General features: G+C 29.0%; 1 long non-coding RNA gene across 1 annotated transcript; it reads left to right on the top strand.

Moving 5' to 3' along the window:
* The first annotated feature begins 1,884 nt into the window (after window positions 1–1,884).
* On the top strand, window positions 1,885–4,710 carry LOC149055809 (uncharacterized). Its single transcript, XR_016191540.1, has 2 exons — window positions 1,885–1,975; window positions 3,747–4,710. It is a non-coding gene; the product is annotated as an uncharacterized LOC149055809 (long non-coding RNA).
* The last annotated feature ends 1,826 nt before the right edge of the window (window positions 4,711–6,536 follow it).

The raw sequence follows: 6,536 nt of genomic DNA, 5'->3' as shown, positions 1-6,536 counted from the left end.
ATAGTGTCAGAGTTTCGAAAATTGTCAAAAACAAATTTATACACAATATGTATTTTTACATATTATATTTATGGTATGCAGATAAGAGACGTTTGATGCCTGTGTAATGTGTATGATAAATTGCGTTATGAAAAGAAATAATGTAGACAATTGTTTATTTTAAACGAAGATTTATGTTTATCGGGGGCCCAAAGAAGACTGAAATACAATGAAAAGTCGTTGGAGAGCAAGTCTTAACAAATTTAATTTGGTGATGTGCCCGTTTGCGTTCTAACAGTGGCGCAGTGTATTCTGTTCAGTCTCGAAGGGATAATAAATTTCAATGGTTCAGTGCAAAACGTATAATCATAAGCCAACTGTCGCTGCGGTCTCTGCCGCCGTTGCTCATGATATGATTATATGTATTGTGGTCGTAGACACTGACGACTTTTCTCCTCGACATAGGTTGATAGTACACACTAATAGTGTATTAATGGGATTTTATAGACTATAATGTATTACGAGCATGGTTACTTTCGGTTACCAGATTGCGTTCAATTTCAACGTCTAGCGTGTATTTTTCGATTTCAAAACTTGCTTGCAGATGCAGATTTCAGATATTAATACCACCGGTTATTCGAACAGCGTCTTCAAATATAACTGTACAACTGTTTACATTTCGTGTTAAATTTTATAGTTATTGTTATAGTTATTAACGTAATATAACGGCGTCCATATAATAATGATCTATGGACAAGTCCCCTGAAATGCTGTTTGGAAAATTCATAATAGTCGTACGCATCGCTATTTTACTCTTTGCACTAGTAACATAATGACTGTTCATTGTTTACTGTTTAGTGTTTGTAATACCTAAAAATTACAATGGCGATGACGTGCTCATAAGCTCTGTAACCATGATAGGTAATAACACGTCTTCACCCATGTAACTTTATACGTTATATTGTATATATTATATTTCCTTAATTCGATTGCACTGGAAATTGAAATAAGAAAGAATATTGTTTTATTTAATTTAAAACGTTTAAGAACAACCGGTTTAGGGACAGGAACCTAAATATCGTGTATAGTGTTAAGTAAAAGACTAAAAGATACAGGCGTACTGACAATTTATCTTAATTTTAACCACGAACCTCGTTGTTTTTGAATAGTGATAGTTAATAAGTAATTGATAAATATAAATTTATCTTGAAAAAATTCAGCGCCAATATTTCTTATAAGTTAATGCCTAATGTTATTGAAAAAAAAAAGGATCATAACATTAAGCAAATAAATTAAATCCATGAAATAATATTATAATTTATAAAATATACACCAAGTCCCTTGCTCACATCCAGTTTGAACCAAAACATTTAATATTTTATTATTGTAGTTGGCATGTTAGTAAAAAAAAACCAGACTAAGTGTGATACCTTTCTATATAATTTCTATATTATCATGTGTCTACCGAAAACCGCCATAATCGATCAGAGTAATTAACACTCACATGCCGCACATACATGAATAATTATTATTGATTCAAATACGATACATTTTACTAAAAATTTAATCGAAGGAATAACAGTTACATTCTGATGAGTTTTATTTTTAACGCATTTAATAATAGTGTAATTTTGTGTGTTTTTTTTTTTCAAAAAACAATATTATATGATGATAATTTTTAATAATATATACCTATAACTACGTCAAACGATGTTCAAATAATTTAAACTATTATTATTCACATGGTATATGCTGCTGTCCATCATCGACGCTTTTCGATTTTTTTTTGTTCACCAACGAACGGCGCGTAAATACCACACAGCTGTAGCAGTATATTAAATAAACGAGAAACAGCTGAATACATTAGTCGGGGGTATGGTCTGCAGTATATAGTAAAGGTATACACTTGAAATACAACCTGCAGTTGGTAATTTAATGACGACGTGTTGAAGTACATAGAAACAGAAAATCAAAAACTATCGGAAAATATAGTTAGGTACGTACTTATCTACATATTGTAAGCACCGACTTTAAAAAATTTAATGGATAACATATCCAGGGGCTGTATATGCGATTATTATAACACGCGTTACGAGCTAGTGCATTTATATAAAATTGGATGTCCCATATTTAAAATCAAAAACGCCTTCACTTATGTAGCTCGTTTGAAATTAACACCCTGGAAACTCGTTTCGGGTGCCCATACCTATAATAGCGAAATGTATACGCCACAGTGATTGTGCAGGTAATGTTCATGCACGCGTTTTCTCCAGTTGTGTAATATTGTCGTACTTACAATGCGCTGAAAAACAATGTGGCACTATAAATTACCCACAAGGCAACACTTGCGTACCTACACGCGTTGTTTACTCGAAGAATGTTGTCGTGATAATGTTTATAATAATAATAATAATAATAATAATTATTATTATTATTATCATTGTCGTCGTCGTCGTCGTTATTAAGTGAGTAAACGGTACGAAATTCATTAGGTTTGTGCACGCGGGTACGAAATTCGGGTGGCAAACAGATGATTTTTTTGCGGATGCTGCTTTGGTTACACATACGCACACATATATATTATATATATATATATATAGGTACCTACCTATAATTAGGATATACGCAATACTCCATGGTGATTAATTTCGAAAAAAAGTTAAGCTTATCGCTGGGCGTAGGAAGAATAAAATGTGTTAATGTTATTTTTTTAATTTCCAACCGTGGTGGCAGACACATAGTTAAAATATTTTACTGTGGTGGCATAAATTGCGCTTTATATAATGCATGCGATGTTTAATTAAAATTGTTACATTCATATTGTGATAGTTCAAAGGCCTTTTGCTCTTTTGGGGGATGAAACGATTCGATTGTTTTATTCGAAATGAAACGACTGGTAAAAGTTCTTTTCTGCTTTCAAAACATTTTGAATTATTTTAATCGTTATTTTGTTATATACCGTTAACGCTCTAAAACTAATTGCTTCAAACCCAATTGTTCTCAAATCAACTAACGATCGATGTAGCCCCACACACAGTTAGGAATTATACAATGTATTTACAAATAATGCATACACATATATAATATGTATTAATATATTAATTATATTAATCAAATTAATTAAATATGCGTTGTATGTGTTTAATATTATTAGAACACCTAATGTTTACAGTAAACCACAAATCAGTTATATTGTTTGGGATGCTCCTATGTTTTCATTTAAATTCAGAACATTATTTTATATTTGAAACATATTGACAAAAATAAAACCTCGTTTCGTGATTTCAATACAGTAAACGTATAAAAGTTATTAATTGTTTGTAGACATAATTAATTAATTACATTTTTCATGAATTTGAATACCTAAATACAAAAATAAAAGTACATATTTTCTTTGATTTATCTTTATTGTGATTGTACTAAATCTCATTAGTTTATATTGATCGGTTGTAAAGTTACAATAGAAAATTTCCTATTTAATACACATTTTTATAATATTTATATTTAAATTGAATTAATATCCATACTTACAGACGATATCTTTAGTGTATATATCACTACGATATTAGAATGTATTTAAATATTTAGAAAATCGTTGCAATAGTAATGAGCATGTGTTAAGTTAATTATTTTTAAGTCGTTCAAATATAAAGAAATGGTCTTAAATATTAAATGTTGGAATGTTACATTATTTTACAGTATACCTAAATATCTATGTCCTAAATGATATTATATTGTAATAATATTGTCATGTTGTGAAATTTCAGATCTAACGGCTTGTGGGTTTTGAGCAGTTGACCCGAGTGAAGAAAATGAACGGAAAAAACATATTTATATTCATATTGTAGCAATTTTTAAAGATCAAGAACGAATAAGGCTCTCCACTGGTAAAATTCATGGAATGAAGTCTGTCTGAGTAAGACAAATGGAAATAATATCCACCCTATTTGTCGCCAGCAATGTGTTATCAGGCGTGAAAACGATTTTAAAGGATTTTGCCTTCCAATCTCCAGTCCTTCTCGTTTGTTCCCCCCTCCTAACCTCACACACGCACACCCACACACACAAACACACATAAACACTTAAGCTTACGTAGAAGAAAGCTGTTTCAGGTCGCTAAACATCGAGTGTATACGGAAAATTCCGATGAGAGTAGTTCACTGGACGTGACAGCAAAGTAAGATCGTATTGTTTTGAGATTTGTCAGAAATTTCTCGACGTTACATACCTTCGTTATATATGACACACAGTTAATCTACTGAGTATTTTTTTTTACCGAACCATTAATTATCGTCAACATATTATCTTAAAAAAAAAATAGATTTTATCGGAATACCAGTTTTCTAGTATTTATAATATATATATATATATATTAAAATAAGTTGGTAAATATATTATAATTCTACACTTATTAGTTGTCCATTACTTTGACGTTAATTATTTTTCACGATATAAATATTTAAAACATGTATATTCCAAATGCCAGCACTACTTTAAATAATGATAATGATAATAATATACGGTCAAACGGTTTATGAACAGTGTACAGTTCTTCGAAATGACTACTGAAATAGAAAAAACCAACCCATATCGGTCAAGAGTCAAGACTGGCGCAAATAATCGACTAAATAATGTAGTTTTAGGATACACATACACAGCGTATAATAAAAAAACACAATACAGCCATAGCCGTATACAATATTATATAGCTACCAATGTAAGAGTGAAACGTTATTATAGTGAACTGTTGTTGAAACATGAAACTATACGGATAAGGAATAAAAAGATAAGGATGTGCCTAGAAATAAACTCCGGATATTGTATACAAGAGATTAATAAATAAAAACCATCTTGTTTTGTGATTTTATATTGAACCTGTATGTAAATACAATAAATGATGTTATTGTAAAATTTGATTCCCTACGTTATTGAAAATTATATTTATATAAAATATTTTTACTCGCTTGAAATAATTAATAACTTAAATTACGAATAAGTCAAATTTTTATAATTAAGTACCAATAACATATGTTACATCAACAATAGTACAGTTTTGTGTTTATCTATATATAACAACATGGTTAAATAATATGATTTTCTCTTTTCTTCATTAAAAAAAAATATCGATCACTATTACTATTATTATATGTTTTTTTTTTTTTTTTTTACACGTAACTATGCATAAGCTTTGTGTATAATTGAGTGATAACCACGCCCAAAACACTTCAATAAATGTATAATTAATTACCTTATACTAAAATGTAAAATGCTAAAAATTTTATATTGTATATTAAGAACAAAAAAATCTGAATATGGGCCTTATTTATCATATACTTAACAGCGTCAAATAAAAATATACTTTAATTATGTGGAATGTGGATAATACTAATTTTGGTAAAAAAAAAAGAAGACATAGTGACGGAAACAAACGAGTTTGTTTATTGTTAGGTATTGGAATTGTTTTATCAGTATTATCAATTAAGAATTAAGATACGTACTCAGACACTAAATGTTTGATACGAAAACGATTGCATTTAATAATTAATATCCAGCAACGAGCTCTCTATCTGTCGTTAAAAATTTAGATGGCCATTAAAATATCTGGTTTTTCTAAAACAAAAACCATTTAAGAGATAAATTATTAAACCAAAATTTATTTCATTGATCAGCAAATACAAATGGTTTACTGTAAAGTATAGCAAAAACTTATGTGATTTATGTAATGACTGTATATAGTTAGGTACAGGGTACTTCAGCTAAAACTTATACACGGCTATATGCCCAAACCTTAGATAGACGTTATAATGTTATGATTATTTTTAAACGGTATGTTTATTTATATTATATTATATAAATATTACTTGCAAAAAATCTATATATATTCAAACTTTAGAAATGAGATTTACAATATAATTGGGAGAATCTAAATTTGAAGTTTTTTGACAACAAAATAATCGCTTATCCTAGTTGTTATTCCGATATCCACAAAATCGTTAATAGGCGCGGTTAGCATTTTGTTCCCGCTAAATATGACGTCCAGATATCCCTTTTTCTCTTTAATACCTAATTAAGTTATTCAAAATCTAATTTTCAGAATCTTTAAATATACCCAAAGGCCAAACATCATATTTTAAAATTCTTAAGATTTCTTGTACCACTTAAGGAATGTCCTGTGGCGATACAAACTTTTGTTTTTAAAATTATAACCCTAATTTTTTACTGTAAATTATTCAGCGGATAATTTTTTTGAGAATTTTGATGTATTGAAATCAAATTTCTAATGAGTAGCTTTTGATTTATTTAATTGTTTGTTATTCTAAAAATAAAAGGTCCATTTGGTTCTAAGAGGAAAAAATAAATAAATAAAAGGTACATGGGTTTAGGTTTAAACGATACGTGGTCTATGGGGGATTTGAAAATATTAGTTATTAATGTTAATTTATCAACATAAATAATTTGTAAAATTAGAAGTATCCTAAATACAAGTTCCAACAGTACGTGTATTTTATAATTTTGTAAAACGATCTTTAAGGACTATTATCTTTAGACTTTAGTAT

This window comes from Diuraphis noxia, unplaced genomic scaffold (assembly GCF_037042655.1).
Source record: "Diuraphis noxia isolate RWA-SAM2 unplaced genomic scaffold, SU_Dnox_SAM2 contig0004, whole genome shotgun sequence".
NCBI lineage: Eukaryota > Metazoa > Arthropoda > Insecta > Hemiptera > Aphididae > Diuraphis > Diuraphis noxia.
Note: the sequence above shows the minus strand (reverse complement) of the source record. Positions and strands in the feature narration are given on the sequence as shown.